This window comes from Panthera pardus, unplaced genomic scaffold (assembly GCF_024362965.1).
Source record: "Panthera pardus isolate Hobbes unplaced genomic scaffold, ASM2436296v1 HiC_scaffold_27, whole genome shotgun sequence".
NCBI lineage: Eukaryota > Metazoa > Chordata > Mammalia > Carnivora > Felidae > Panthera > Panthera pardus.
Genome location: NW_026526843.1, coordinates 119727190 through 119743917, shown reverse-complemented (window position 1 = coordinate 119743917; position 16728 = coordinate 119727190).

Here is a 16728-nt window from a genome sequence, read left to right as displayed (position 1 = left end):
GGGCTGAGAGCTCGGTGCCAGGAGCTTGCTTCGGATTCTGTGTCTCCCTTTCTCTCTCTGCCCCTCCCCAGCATATTCTCTCTCGCTCGCTAAAAAAAATAAATAAACGTTAAAAAATAAATAAATGTTTAAAAATTTTTAAATAGTAATTGTAGAAAGAATTGACCTTTTCCATTTCTTTCTTTCTTTTTTGTTTTTTTGAAGCTTGAAAGGTTTACATAAGCTGAGTTAGACCCCAGGCACTGGGTTCTCGACTTGCTCTCTGCTCACTGGGTGAATTTTCTTCCCAGCCCTGCTCTGCAAAAGGCAGAAGAGCTGAAGGTGTCAGGGTGTGTCGTTAATGCGCACGAGGTAAAGCAAGGACTTGCAGGCTGGTTGACTTCAGTTCTCGAGATATTCTCTCTCATGAAACATCTTTGGACCTTGTTGGGCTTTGGGCACGATCCAGTGAGATGCCACTCGCAGAAGCCACTCCCTTTGTCATGTACTATGTCCTACAGGCAGTCTCAAAGACTGCCAGGCCAGCAGCTGGAAATATACAATGGATCTCACCCTTGAACAACCCGGGTTGGAACTTCACAAGGCTCCTTATACAGGTTTTTTTTTTCCCCCAGTAAAAACAACACAGTCCTGTAAAGGGAGTTTCACTTCCTTATGACTTTCTTGGTCACATGTTTCCCCCTCTAGTTTACTTTATTGCGAGGATATGGTATAGAGAACACGGAACACAAAATAAGTGTGAATCGACCGTTTATGTATGGGTAAGGCTCCCAGTCGACAGCAAGCTATCGGTCGTGAAGGTTTGGGGAGAGTCGAAAGTTAAATACGGGTTTTCCACAATTCAGCAGTGGGCTCCCAACCGCCATGTTGTTCAACGATCACCTGTACGAGGAACACGTCAATCAGGGATATCGCCCGAAGTCAATGGTTGATGCAAGTCTTTGCCTTTTCAAATGAATGAGCGCATCTGATCTGGAGAAGGACATTTCACTCGTGTGTTTGGGAACCGCCTGGCTCCCTACCAGGCATCTTGGACCCGAGTCCCCGCAGCTTCACAAAACAGATCTCCACATGCTTCCCAGCCTGGGGTCATCACCCGAATCAAGCAGTTCTTAGGATTCATGTGATGTGAGGCAAGCAATGCCCCCTGGAGAGTCCCACCCTCAGGAGTCTGAAGTTCAGAAGGGAGAGAAAGCCACGTAGTCGAATGACATTAAACTCAATGTGTTGCCATGAGCTAAATAAGGAACCTCTTTCAACATTTTCATGAACTCTGCTGTGGGAGCTACCCAAGCACATTCTTTGCTTTTCACTATCATCAGGAAGAGCCAGAACAACCACTCCTGGGGGACACAGTTTCCTGTTTAACGTTCCCGTCCAAGACAGGCTTTCTGGTAGCTTAATCTTTAACTAGCTCGGTAGTGCAGTCCCTGTATCCATCTGTTCATGGGCCGTTGCGTGCTCCCGGCCAGGCACAGAGCTAGGTGATGGGGATTAGGGAGAGAACACAACCAGACGAGTGTGGGTGTGGAGCTCACAGTCTAGCGGAGGCAGGTGGTCACAAAACAGGCCAGCAGATGAGTGATGGCAGGCTGTGGGAGGTGCCATGATGCAAGTGAGGATCCTTCTGGAGAAGGAGGGAGTGTGTTGGTCCCGGAGGTCAGAGATGGCTCTTCTGTGCTTCAGGCTCTTCCGGGAAGACTTGGGTACAGCCACGCATCTCCAGCAGGGCAAGTGTGGGAAAGCCAGGGTTCCTAAGGGCAATGCAAATGGGACATAAGTGAGAAATGGAACCAGGGACGCGAGGAGGGCCGGAGCTGAGAGTCTTGTGCACCAGGTCAAGGATATCGTGCGTTGTGAGAGCAACGGCCAGCAGCTGCATGGCATAAAGAAGCAAGGCTGTCTCCAGGGCAAGGGGATTTCAGAAATGTCACTGTGGCGGCAGGATAAGCAATATGGATCGGACCTGGTCCACAAGGTGGCCGCTTATGGAGCAGAGAAAGTGTCCAGGTAAGAGTCAATGGTAGTTTCCACTATATTGACCGTGCTGGCCGTGCAGAGATAGGCACAAATGACAGTGAGCCATGAAGGCTGAAGCTGAGTCAGAGAAGGTGGCATGGAAACCTCCAGGTGCCATCCACCCTGGACCCGCCCGGCTGGAGCACAAGTTTGCTTTTTGGTCTCGATGAGCTTACTAAAGTATGAGACAAGACACGCTGAGGACGTGCCAGGCAGTTTTGGAAACTGGAACTGAAATCATTCATAAGCAGAAGCAGCTCTCTCCCATTTAGCATCGCGGCCACTTGCCAAAACGCAGCCTTTGTTTTGTTTTGTTTTGTTTTGTTTTGTTTTCTTTGAACGTTCCAAAAGTCACCAAGTCTAGGAAAAGCAGAAGACCGCTCCTGAAAATACGTGTTCACGATTTCAGGAAAGAAGCAGGATCCGTTCCTGGAGAAGTCAGGAGGCGGGGTCGCAGCCAGCCCCCTCCCACCCCACCCCACCCCCCCACCCCCGTCCTCAACATCTCATCAGTGGGAAGTGGCTGAGTTTTCCTGGATGGAAATGCATGTTCAGCAAATGTGATTTCCACGCCTAGCCTGCTGACCAGGCTGGAGGGCTTTGAAGGCCCTCTTGTCCAGATGCACGGGGCCCCCCTCCCGCGCTGTCAGTGTGTGGCCAGCAGCCAGTCCTGCTGGGCAGTGGGGGCAGGGGGACAGGAGACAGCCGGAATCGTCTGGGAAGGGGGGAGGCAAGGAACCACCAACCAGGAGATGACACACTTTTCTTCCCTCCCAGAAAGAAACCCAGGACGGGAGTTTACACCGTGGTCTCCTGGTCTCTCGGAGGCCACGGGAAAGGTTGCTGGGGAGAGCCAGGCTGCCTCCTGACCCCAGTTTCCTCCTCCCAGGCTCCCTCCCTGCCACCGTATTTCCCCAAAGACCCGCCTCTCCTCTCCTTCCATCCCCTACTCCCAGAGAATGACTTTCCCTTCAGCCGACTGACAGTTCATTCTCTTTTCTCCCACCGTCTCTTCCAAGCACATGGCCACTACACCCAAGATGGCTCAATGCTGCAACCTTCGAGAAGGGACAGCTGAGCAGAGTGTTGATCCGAAGAAACCTTCTGGGTGACTTGATCGAGCCACAAAGGCACCCCCAACCTCCCCCGGGGCTTGAGGATACGGCTCAGAACACCAACGTCCATGTGAGTGTTTGTGTCTTATGGCTGCCGTAATGAAGCAACAAGCTTTTCATCTTCTACCAACCACAGAATCGGGGGCTGACACAAGAGACATTGATTTCCCACCGTCCTGGAGGCTGGCCATCCAAGATTCAGGCGGGGCCGAGGCTCAGCTCCTCCTGAGCCCTCTCTTCTTGGCGTGTAGAGGCCATCTGTCTAGCGCACCAGTCATACCTGCCCACCTTGTCCACATACTTGAACTGGATAGTGTCCATCTTTCCAGGCCTTTCCATGTCAGTGAGAACCAAGGCAGTTTATTTCAACGTATTTATCTCATGCTCTACGCCTTACCTCAACTTTCAGCTTACATTCATGATCTATTTTATTTTATTTTATTTTATTTTATTTTATTTTAATTCCACTATATGTAACAAAAATAAACTCAGAACAGATGAAAGGCTTAAATGTGAGACCTGAAACCATAAAAATCCTACAAGAAAACACAGGCCATAATTTCTCTGACATTTTTCTAGATGTCTCTCCTGAGGCAAGGGAAACAAAAGCAAAAACAAAACAAAACAAAAAACTATTGGGACTATGTCAAGATAAACAGCTTTTGCACAGCAAAGGAAACCAGCAAAGGAAAAGACAACCTACCCAATGGGACAAGATATTTGCAAATGACATATCTGATAAAGGATTAGTATCCAAAATATATAAAGAATGTATACAACTGAACACCAAAAAAAAAACCCCCCAAATAATCCAATCAAAAATGGGCAGAAGACATGATCTTTAACTCATGTAAAGCTTTATTTTAAAACAATGGTTTATAGAGTTTTGAAACTCTGACATAGACAGTCCATGACAATGGGTTTCAATTTTGAGAGATTAATAGATTTTGTGTATCTCTTTTCCCATGAGCAATAAAAGCTGCCATTCATTACTAACTTGTAACAAATATTCATTGAATCAAATCTCAGTAACAGCAAATGTCCAGTCACTTAAACGATTCCCAAGTAAATCACAAAGGTGATCAGGAAGTATCACACCCTTGAATAGGTTCATAGAAACTCATAAGTCATGAGCCCTTTTGATACACAAGAAACATAAACACAAGCAAGGTAGCATTTTTACAGCCTCCTAACAATGTGCAAAATCAATTGAGTTCAAGCCCTGCATGTGTTCACGTTTTTGTCACATTTGCACAACCACCAATACAGGGTGAAGTGTTTGTTAGGGCCAGAGTAATAAGCCAGGCAAATAAGGCAACACGCGCCCACACGCGCGCACACCCACACACACACGACTCATTGTTGCAAGAGGCATGCCATTTTAGATTGCGAAGAAAACATCACGGTCAGCGGCTAATGTTGCCTGCTTCAAAAGAAGCCATTGTCAGTTGGATCGCGGTGACTACTGGAGGTGAGATATGGCGGGCATAATCTGGCACCTTACATTTGCTGCTGGCATCCTTACAAAGCTTCCATGCTTGGGTCTAATCAGCAGATTATCTCCGTGTCTAGACAGTGAGTTAGGCCTGGCAAGAGGTTGGCTTTGCTCATGCAGATAGAGGGGGCTGGCAAAGTCTATCAAAGGTCTTTGAGTACAGAGCCCTTCCCACACATGAAGTGGCTTTTTGAATTCCAATGGATGTGTTGGCTCTATCCAATGAAAAACCTCCCACACATTATTTACCTAAAAACGTTGCTTGTTGAGATCATTTTTGGCAAGAGCCATGGAGTATGATTAATCATTATTCCCCGGTCTTCATATTGGTGGTCATTTTTGTTTGCATGTGGTATTCTATCATTCCTTGGGGGACGTTTTCACATGCTAATGGTTTACCCTTTTCTGCACACAAATCTATCTAAAACTATCTCATGGCTTCAGCATCTTGTTCGTAGGTAGCATGTCTGGAATAGTAAGGCATAAAAGAAAGCTACTTGTCTGGTTGATGAAACAAAAAAAAAAAAAAAAAGAAGAGAAACATGGCCATGAACTGACTCCTCCATTGTAAAGAAGGAAAGTGCTATAAAACTATCACGATAATATTGGTTGAATGTTATCCGTGTGCTAAGTCCTGTGCTAATTGCTTCACAGACTTATCTTCCTGAAACTAGTGAGTCAGGGCTATTGGGATTATTCAAGTGAAAGCTGGAGTCTGAACTCAGGGTTTGGCTTTGGCCTCTGAGTTCTTAACCACTAGTCTATACAACAGAACATTTCAGGGCTGAGCATAATCATTATATGTGGGTTTTTTTTTCTTTTCACATCAGGATCTTGGAGTTCTTTCAAAGTATAAATAAATGGGGAATTTTTTTTGTGAAACAGAAACTTTTTGCTAGAAAAAAAAAATTTTTTTTTGCTTTTTCTATTTAATCTTTCTCCAAGCAGAAGATTATAACTGAGGGGAAAATGGTGAACCCGTTCAAGCAGGAATAGCTGATTATGCGTAAGAAGATACGAAACACCCTTGTGACTTTGTTCCAACACAAACTGGGAGCGGGGGCCGTCGGAGAAACCAGTTCTCAGCCACCAGTTGGGCCCCTCGACTTGGAATCGATGACTTCTGTCGAGGTATTTTTCATTGGTGGTTTCTACAAGGTGCCAACGGCTTTTTCTCAATGTGAAGTTTCTCAACCAGAGACTCTGTGCATATCTGTTTCCCACGTGCTCCTGAAGGCCTCAGAGCTGTGAAAAAGAAAATCATTTGTTTCTGGAAGTGCAGAATTGGGGGTAGCCCTGTGACTTCCTCATTTTGTTCAGTTGCAAAGGGACAGTGCGGGTTGAAGCTCCCAGACTTCTGTTTTTCCCTCTTTACCCCTGGCCATTTTATGTTCCCATCACACCGTGTGGTGACAAATTTGTCGTCTCTTGCTGATGGCCTCGAGAGGAAGGAGTGATCGCAGTGTGTGGTTGTTACTGGTTGGGCTTCAGGTCGGGTTGGTTCTAGTGGCTCTTCAAGAAATTACTTTTATAAAAAGAAAAAGACACATATTTAGAACCAATAAGAGCGTCTTTCAGATAAAGTGGAGTGGGTGTGTCAGGAAAGGCAGACGGCTGGTAGGACATCTACCCAGCGAACGACGAGACTTTCTAAGGGTATTTCTTGAATAGGCTGGAGCCCAGTGGAGTCCTGGCTGAATGCCTCTATTTCAACCATCTGTCTGGGTCTCTTCTCTTCTTCCTCATGTTCCCTATTACCTCCTGCCTCGCCATGACATCGCCTCCTCCTACGGGCTCAAAAAATGGCGTCTTCCCTTTGGACAGGCAAGGTCACCACCAACGGACCGATGGAAAGAATATATTTGTGACTGAATTTCTTGCATTTGGAACTCTTCAGCCACGAGCAGTTGATTTTTTTCTCCATCACGCAAAGTTCCTCAGATCACCGATACTGGCCAGAATCTGCACTGAAACGAGATCCCTGGGTGATGCATATGCACATTACAGCTTTATTTAAAAAGCCTGCTCTAGAAGGATTTCTGACATCCTTTTTTTAAATTTTTTTTTTTAACATTTTAATTTATTTTTGAGACAGGGAGAGACAGAGCCTGAACAGGGGAGGGTCAGAGAGAGGGAGACACAGAACCTGAAACAGGCTCCAGGCTCTGAGCCGTCAGCACAGAGCCCGACGCGGGGCTCGAACTCACGGACCGTGAGATCATGACCTGAGCCAAAGTCAGCCGCTTGACCGACTGAGCCACCCAGGCGCCCCTCTCACATCCTTATATTATGGTTCTTATCGTTGCAAAGCAACACACATGATACCCTATATACTGAAATTAGAAAGCACCCATTTTGTATTCAAAAGCTCTTACCAGGATTCCATGAAACACATTCACCCCAGATTACTCCATATACCCCGATACTACTTCTACACCTAAAATTTCTTTTTGGGTTTCTAGGAGCGCCCGGGTGGCTCGGTCGGTTGAGTGTCTGACCTTGGCTCAGGTTGCGATCTCACAGTTCGTGAGTTCGAGCCCCGCGTCGGGCTCTGTGCTGACAGCTTCACATTCTGTGTCTCCCTCTCTCTCTGTCCCTCCTCAGCTTGTGCTCTCTCTTTCTCTTTCTCAAAAATAAGTAAACACTAAAAAAATTTTTTTTAATTCTTTTTTTTTTAAACAGATTTGCTCTCATAATCCATTAACTCAATACGGGTTAAGTTATGAGCCAAAGAGGAACCCTAGCCCTCTTTCAAAGTAAACAGTATTCAGAAAGACTCCTACAGTGGCTCATCGTTCCCCCCCCCCTCAAAACCAAAGCTAAACCCCCAAAGGGCATGTGCTCCAACGCCAGGGCACCATGTGAAATCTTAGAAACAAATTATACGTTAACAATTTGCAACCACAAATTCCCAGATGACCAGTAACTGTAAGAGTTACTTACAAAGAAAAGAAAAAAGAAGAAACAAGAAACGAAAAAGAAAGGAGACATTCTTCCGGCGAAGGCTTTATTTTCTCATGTGGAAACTGGCTTCTTTATCACGTTTCTCTTCCAAGAGGTGGATCAACTTCACGGCTGGCTACTCGCCACGTGGTTCATTCGCTTTGAAATGCCTCTGATCAACGTGGTTTTTTTTTTTTTTTAACGTTTATTTATTTTTGAGACAGAGAGAGACAGAGCATGAACGGGGGAGGGTCACAGAGAGAAGGAGACACAGAATCTGAAACAGGCTCCAGGCTCTGAGCTGTCAGCACAGAGCCCGACGCGGGGCTCGAACTCACGGACCGTGAGATCATGACCTGAGCCGAAGTCGGACGCTCAACCGACTGAGCCACCCTGGCGCCTCTAATCAACGTGTTCTTTGACCACTGCGTTCTCCTCCTTCTAATCTACCTGCTTAGCCACAGTTACCAGGTGCATGTGGGGGAAGCGGCTGCACTTTTCAAGGTCTTTGCCAAAATTATATAAGTAGATGCACTTGTCTTTATTAAGCTAATTTTTTTTTTTTTTTTTTGCTTTCAGCTCTGATGTGCCATTGACCGTGGTTTATCCTCATTTCTACTAACCTCATTTCCAGCTGTAAAGGGTATTCGCCACGTGCATGATTCACCTAAAACGTGTTATATTCCCCATTTATAGTGTATCCTCTTATAGCAAAATCACAGCAGATTTTTTTTTTCTGGGTTGTGGTCTCTGTAAGAACAGTCCAAATGAAAATTTCTAAAAATGCCAACTTTCCTTCCCCAGGCCCCTCCCCCCGTTTTGGATGTAGCTGGATTGAAGATCCAAAGGGGTTTGATATCATCAAAGGTTACTTCTGACTCCAGCACCAGGATGAAGAAGTTCGAGTCTTTTGAACTCTCGTCAGTTGTATTTTCAAATGCTGGTCATGTAATTGTTTGCAAATGTGTGGAACATACTTTAGAAACACCCAGAAGGCACGAGGCGGAGATGATCAAAGGACACTAGGATTAATACTTGAGTATCACATATGGAGACGAATTTTCAAAAATACATTCAGTCTGCATTTCTACTTTCAAAGAAAAGCCTCCACTTCCTGTGGGGACGGGGGTTTATCTTTGTCCCTGAGCTTCCGGACCTTGAGAAATGACCCAAGTGCTGAGGCACAGAACTCAGCAACCAGCTTTGACTTTGGACGGGTATCCCTATAGTCCCTAACAGAGTGTGATTTGAGGCAGACGGGGACATTCTCCCACCCAAAGCCACCAAAATAATCACAACAAGAAAATAAATAAGAATAAGAATAAGAAGAAGAAGAATGAATAATAATAATTCTGATGTTCAAGAGCCAGGTATTTGGTCTAAAACCAACCTCCTTATCTTTTACTTCTGAAAATGCAAATGGCCAGTGGTGGGCTTGCCAGATTCAGCAAATAAGAATACAGAACGTCCAGTGAAAGGGTGGTTTTGGATTAACAATGGGTACAGGGGATTCTGTATCTTCAGTGCCCCTAAAAATAGGGGAGCACAAGGTTGGGTCTACCTGGGAGGAGAGCTGGGCAGCCGTCTGCAGACATAGAGCTCCAGGTAGGAGGTGGCACCTGAGGATGGGTCGCCATGAGGAAGGAGAAAGGCGTCCTGGGAAACTCTGCCCCGTCCATCACTCGGTCCCGAGCCAGCCTTGTTGCCAGGACCATCCCGACAGATCAATGCTACCTGCTCCCTTCACTGAAGATACGGGGGCCACAGAATGAACTCCTGAGATGTCTGCTGGGAGCTCCCAAGAACAAATGCATATTGACAAGTTTATCCTTGCATGCCTGAAGTCCTTCGGTCCCCTAACCACCCGTCCCCTAACTTGCACTTTAGGCCAGGTTATCCTTTCCTCTGTCATCCAGTCTTGCCCCATGAGCTTCATGCTCTTGGTGATTTAGCAAAATAAAGTTTAAGGGGAAAAGCAAAACGTCTTCCATTCCTGCCAAGTCCTCTCTCTCTCTGTCTCATCTCATTTGGCTTCTCTTTGACCTTCTGTGTCCTCTTCTGTTCTCTCACGAAGCTAATGCAATACTAATGACATGTGGGTCCTAGCTGGCTTTGAGTGGAGAGTTGGGCCATCAATGCAGGAGAATTTAATATGAAATTGCATCGCCTATGTAGAGAATCCCTGATTTACATGGATCCCAAAACTCCAGTGTACTTGGCTGGCACATAGTAATGCATTTAATTTTGATATCTATCTATCTAGGTATGTATGTATGTATGTATGTATCTATCTACCTATCTACCCATCTATTATCTAGCTATTACCTATCCATCCATGTATCCATGTATCCATCTATTATCTATCATCCATTCATCTATCTAATCTATTATCTATGTATCTAGGTATCTATCTATCTATCTATCATCTATCTATCATCCATCCATCCAATGTATGTATCTATCTATGTATCTACCTGTGTATCTATCTATCCATCTATCTCTCCATCTATTATCTATCACGTATCCATCCATCAATCCATCTACTATCTATTTATCTATCTATCTATCTATCTATCATCTGTCCAATCCATATACCTATCTATCCATCTATCTCTTCCTCTATTATCTATCACCCATCCATCCAGCCATCCATCTATTATCTATCATCTATCTATCTATCTATCTATCTATCTATCTATCTCCTGTCTATCCATCCATTCATCATCTACCTATTCATCCATATATTATCTATCTATCTATAGATATATGTATCTATTGCCCATCCATCCATCCATCCATCCATCTATCCATCTATTGTCATTCACCTATCCATCTATTATCTATCTATCTATCTATCTATCTATCTATCTATCTATCTATCATCTAGCCACCCAACCATCCATCCATCCATCCATCCATCATCCCACCTACTTATCCATCTGTCTACCCACCTACCGCCATGGATTAACATGGTAAGGTTATCCCCTCACTTAGGTTCCAAGATCCTTATTACTTTCCCCTCACAAAACCACCACACCGTCCCAAACCACCCCCATAGTCTGACCTTAGATTATTACCCAATTTTATTTTTTCTTATAAGCCAGTCCAAGCCATCAGTTGGGTTAAAGCAAGTGGGACCAATATTCCCACACCATGTCACATCTATTCTCGGTGACAAGTTTTCAGTTTTTATCCAGTCTTCTTGACTACAGAAGTCATTACGTTTATTTTGTTCTCTCTTTTTTGGGAGAGGTGGAGATTATGCTGCCCCAGAATGTGGGCGAAGTCATCGCATCCTGGAAAAACAAAAGTAGACAAGCAGTGATGACATACCTATGGGACTCTTGTACTAAGAACAATAATCATTACGGTTGGCATTATTGTAATTTTCAATGCTATGGAAGAAGATCCAATCTATCAGAAGCCAGTGGCTGTTGCTTCACTCGCTTCTCAAGAATCTATCCTGGCTAGAGTCATGCAGCTGTCGTGTGAATCTTTCCAGCTCATTCCGAAGGGATGAACCAACGGGGAGACATAGGCAGATGTATAAAGATGTATAAAGATCTTTCTCTGTCCTCTCTCTAGCGCAGAGCCCTGAGATTATTTAAAATCCTCAGAAAGTCCGGTCCAGTTGCCAACATCGATGGCTAATTCACCACGGTGTCCTCAAATTGGCTTTCCCTCCTGCTGCGCGTCACCCTCCCCCCACTTCCTGAAGTTTGTTCCTGGCTCTCTGTCCTCAAGTAAATGACTTGCACAGAAGCCTTGGCCTCCGGCTCTGCTCTCAGTGGTCCTCTGACGATTTTGTGCCTACAGACTAAACTCTGGGGGTAACAAACATAATCAAATGAATGCACTGACTTCTCTGAAAGGAAATCAGTTGTGTTTTTCTCACACTGACAAAATGAACCTCATTTTATTTTAAGACTATGAACTTTTTGGCAATCTGGGTTTTTAAAAAAAATTTTTAACGTTTATTTTTAAAAGAGAGACAGAATGTGAGTGGGGAAGGGGCAGAGTGAGAGTGAGACACAGAATCCGAAGCAGGCTCCAGGCTCTGAGCTGTCAGCACAGAGCCCGACGTGGGGCTCAAACCCACAAACTGTGAGATCATGACATGAGCCAAAGTCAGACGCTTAACTGACTGAGCCACCCAGGCGCCCGGCAATGTGGTTTTTAATGACTCCCACATGTATGTCATTGAAAGAAAAGTGTGCCTCAATGTATCCCCCTGAAGCATTTGAAATCAGAGAAAAAAAGGAACATATAAACTAGACAGAAAGGTACACCCCTCCACCCCCTATACACGGGGTTAATATCTAGAATATGCAAAGGATGTCTATTAAAACAGAGAAGAAATCTAACAGAAGATGGGGCAATGTATGGAGATAAATGGTTCTTATTTATTTGTTTTGGTGGGGGAGGGGCAGAGAGAGAGAATCCCAAGCTCCAACCCACAAACTGTGAGACCATGAGCTGAGCCAAAATCAACAGTTGGATGCGTAACCAACAGAGCCACCCAGGCACCCCCAAAAAATGGTTCTTAGAAGAGAAACTCAAACAGTTTGAATGGAAGGAATATGTTCCCTTTCATGGCACTGGAGAATGAAGGCAGCAGATGAAATTCAGGTTGCCAGGCAGGTGAGGAGATTGGGGGGGGGGCGGGCACGTGGGTGGCTCAGTCAGTTAGGAGTTCCACTTCGGCTCAGGTCATGATCTCGTGGTGTATGGGTCTGAACCCTGCGTTAGGCTCTGTGCTGATGGCTCAGAGCCTGGAGCCTGCTTCAGGTTCTGTGTCTTTCTTTGCCCCTCCCCTGCTCATGCTCTGTCTCTATGTCTCAAGAATAAACAAGCATTAAAAAAAAATTTAAGAAAATAAGGAGATGGTCCTGGCTTATCCAGGTGGGCCAATGCAACCGAAAGAGGTCACAGGTTTGACCCAACATTGGTGGCTCCGAAGATGGGAGAAGGAGCCATGAGCCCAGATGGGCAGCAGCCCATGGGGTCACTCTACACTTCCTCTCGCACCTTCCAGGCACTCTTACTTCCTCCACATTCTTATTTCTTGTATTTTCTTATTTCTTGGATGGTAACACAGCCGCGTGTCCCTGACACAGGAGACGGACAAAACCTGTTCTGGTCTATCCCGTGGGTGACAGGAGATATGGTGCAATCCTGGTTGGCTTAAAACAGCAGTCCTCAAACTGGGCACCGAACCCGTTTCAGTTAGAAAGGTGTCCCTTGATTTCCATCAAATGTTCGAAGACAAACCTACATGCTATTTATCCGTGGCCTTGACACATTGAGAGATGGTGTGTAAATAGTTTGCAGACTTCTGCCCATACGGAGGCAACATAAACTTTGCCTGCTCTTCTCCCCGTGATATTTCTTTGTAGAATTATTCCAGGGCCTTGTGCCAGTTGCAAAATGCTCACTTGGCAAATGCACCCTCTCTCCCTCACGTGGTTCTACAGAAAAGGCACAGCGTGGTTCTTACATATTCCTCAGCTGCTCCCGAGTCTTGTAATGGTGTAGGACCCTGGGCGGAGACGCCGGAGACCTGCGTTTAGCCCCAGTCTTTCGTTTCGACTGCCTGACCGTCGTGGGGGGTCCCATGATTTTCTAGGTGGCTTCTGGAAAATGGAACAGCATGCATTCCTGAGGCCGGCATTGCACAGAAAACTAGTCCCTGTTCCCCTTCAGAGTGAACCGGCAAATACGACGTACCCACTAACTTTTCCTTCATTACGTTCCATTTCCATTACGAGTCTCTTGGACGACTTAGACTCTGCCAGGGCCCTTCATGCCTGAACGCACAGCCAGAAAACTGGGTTGGCTTCGAATAAAAGAATATTACATTATTTTGTTGTTGTTCCCGTAAAGCACGGTGTATATGCTTTATTTCAGACACGTGAATGGATGGTCTCTATCCGCCGATGGGGAGAACCAACCGTCTTCCCTACCTGGGTCCACCTGGATGGATACCCATGAGCCCCGAATGCTTCATTGTAAAAGGCTGTAGACGAGCAAAGCCTGTCATGAGGTGTCTCAACCACAACATGCACAGACACGTATTGATTCTAAAGAAAATAATACACAGGAAGCACAGGGATGCCCAGTGATATCTGTTAACTCAGTCGTTCCTGAGTTAAGCCCACGAGCTGTGATTTCTGTGACATGGGAGTTTTTAACAACCAGAGCTAGACAAAGGCTCAGGTCACTTGGCTTCTGGAGTCGCACACGCTTTCCCCGCATCAAGGTCACGCTGCCATTACACCAACAGCGTCCTTACCTGCGATTAATTTCGCCGCGTAGATGATATATACAGGCTATTGTTTCCATATGTGGGGAGCGTGTGTATCGTATCTGTGTTCCTTCAAAAAAGAAAAAAAAAAAAAGAAGCTCTCATTTTCCAGGTGTTGAATAGGTGGTTTCGCCCCAGCGTTGAGGTTTATGTAGGAACATGTTACTTGCTTTTTCCTCGCTTCACGGTCCTGAAATGTTTAGTCTCCTCTGGAAACTTACACAACCTCACGGCTTGGCGCGTGTCATGTAAGGATCCAGGATCAGTGCGGCTCAGTGAACAAAAGCAGCCCCTCCTTCCTGCTCCCTTGGGCCGTGCGGGGAGGTGGGAGGTGGCCCATCAGAACACGGGTCTCATCCGTTAAGATCCTCGTCCGTGTGCTCTCAGCCCTTTTGTGTCAGGCTGGCGGTCCCAGGGGCTCAGATTGTGCCGTTCGGTGCGTGTGTTTCTCTGGGCGCCCGGGTGGCTCAGTCGGTTAAGCCTTCGGCTCAGGTCATGATCTCACGGTTCGTGAGTTCCAGCCCCTTGTGGGGCTGTGTGCTGACAGCTCAGAGCCTGGAGCCTGCTTGGGATTTTGTGTCTCCCTCTGTCTCTGTCCCTCCCCTGCTCATGCTCTGTCTCTCTCTCTCTCTCTCTGTCTCTCTGTCTCCAAAATAAATATTCAAAAAAAGAAAGCTTTTTTTTTTTTAAATTTTATTTTACAGACAGAGAGGCAGATGGAGAGAGAGAGAGAGAGAGAATCCCAAGGAGGCTGGAAAGACCCTGCCCCACGTGCCATATTTGCTCTCCCACGGTCACCAAAAGAGGTCACAGGTTTGACCCAACATCGGTGGCTCGGAAGACAGGAGAAGGAGCCATGAGCCAAGATGGGCAGGCAGCCCCAGGGGGTCACTCTGTATAGTCGGAAGGGATGGACCGTCTCTGTGCCGGCCAATCGCAGCCAGCCATCGAAGGATTGCAGGAGCCTGGCCGATCCCACGGGAAGGCCCTTGTTCCAAGGAGGAAAAGAAAGAAGAAGGGCTCCAGGCCAACGAAGAAAAACGCATCAGTTTACAGTAAATCAGGAGCCGACATGTTCCACCAGAAAACACGACATGGTTCTATTCCCTAAATTGCAATATTTCTATTATTAGTTGAAAAACATGACATTCTAAGGTTGTTATAAGGTTGCTTATTACCTCTATTGTCATTGTAATGCAACATACTTAACCCTCGGATAGAGCGGACGGCTACCGCACAGGGGTGAATGGTGTCCCCTCAAAATGTAACACAGAATGTTCCTTATTTGTAAATAGGGTCACTGCAGATGAAATGAGTCAATATGAGTTCATCCGGGATCAGGGTGACCCTAAATCCAATGACAGGTGCCATTATAACACACAGAAGAGGGACACACACGCAGAGGAGACGCCACATGAAGGCGGAGGCAGAGATGGGAGGGACACAGCCATGAGCCCAGGGGCGCCTGGAGCTCCAGAAGCTGGAAGAGGCAGGAAGGACCGTCCCCTGGAGCCTCTGCAGGGAGCACAGCTCTATCCCACGTGGATCTCAGCAGCCCTGCCTGGATCTCAGTGGTCCTGCCCTCCTGGATCTCAGTGGACCTGCCCCTCCAGGATCTCAGCTGCCCTGGCCTGCCTGGATCTCAGCGGACCTGCCCCTCCGGAATCTCAGCGGCCCTCCCCTGCCTGGATCTCAGCAGCCCTGCCCTGCCTGGATCTCAGGGGCCCTGCCCCTCCTGGATCTCAGGGGCCCTCCCTTGCCTGGATCTCAGCAGCCCTGCCCTGCCTGGATCTCAGTAGTCCTGCCCTCCTGGATCTCAGGGGCCCTGCCCTGCCTGGATCTCAGTGGCCCTGCCCCTCCTGGATCTCAGGGGCCCTACCCTGCCTGGATCTCAGTAGTCCTGCCCTCCTGGATCTCAGGGGCCCTTCCCTGCCTGGATCTCAGTGGCCCTGCCCCTCCTGGATCTCAGGGGCCCTGCCCTGCCTGGATTTCAGGGGCCCTGCCCTGCCTGGATTTCAGGGGCCCTGCCCTGCCTGGATCTCAGGGGTCCTGCCCTCCTGGATCTCAGGGGCCCTGCCCTGCCTGGATCTCAGGGGCCCTGCCCTGCCTGGATCTCAGTAGTCCTGCCCTCCTGGATCTCAGGGGCCCTTCCCTGCCTGGATCTCAGTGGCCCTGCCCCTCCTGGATCTCAGGGGCCCTGCCCTGCCTGGATTTCAGGGGCCCTGCCCTGCCTGGATTTCAGGGGCCCTGCCCTGCCTGGATCTCAGGGGTCCTGCCCTCCTGGATCTCAGGGGCCCTGCCCTGCCTGGATCTCAGGGGCCCTGCCCTGCCTGGATCTCAGTAGTCCTGCCCTCCTGGATCTCAGGGGCCCTTCCCTGCCTGGATCTCAGTGGCCCTGCCCCTCCTGGATTTCAGGGGCCCTGCCCTGCCTGGATCTCAGGGGTCCTGCCCTACCTGGATCTCAGGGGTCCTGCCCTGCCTGGATCTCAGTGGTCCTGCCCCTCCTTGATCTCATTGGCCCAGCCGTGCCTAGATCCCAGTGGTCCTGCTCCCCCTGGATCTCAGGGGCTCTGCCCTTCCTGGATCTCAGCGGCCCTGCCTCGCCTGGATCTCAGGGGCCCTGCCCAGATCTCAGCGGCCCTGCCCTGCCTGGATCTCAGTGGCCCTGCCCTCCTGGATCTCAGTGGCCCTGCCCTGCCTGGATCTCAGGGGTCTTGCCCTGCCTGGATCTCAATGGTCCTACCCCTCTTGGATCTCAGTGGCCCTCCCCTGCCTGGATCTCAGTGGCCCTGCCCTGCCTGGATCTCAGAGGCCTTGCCCTGCCCAGATCTCAGTGGCCCTGCCCTGCCTGG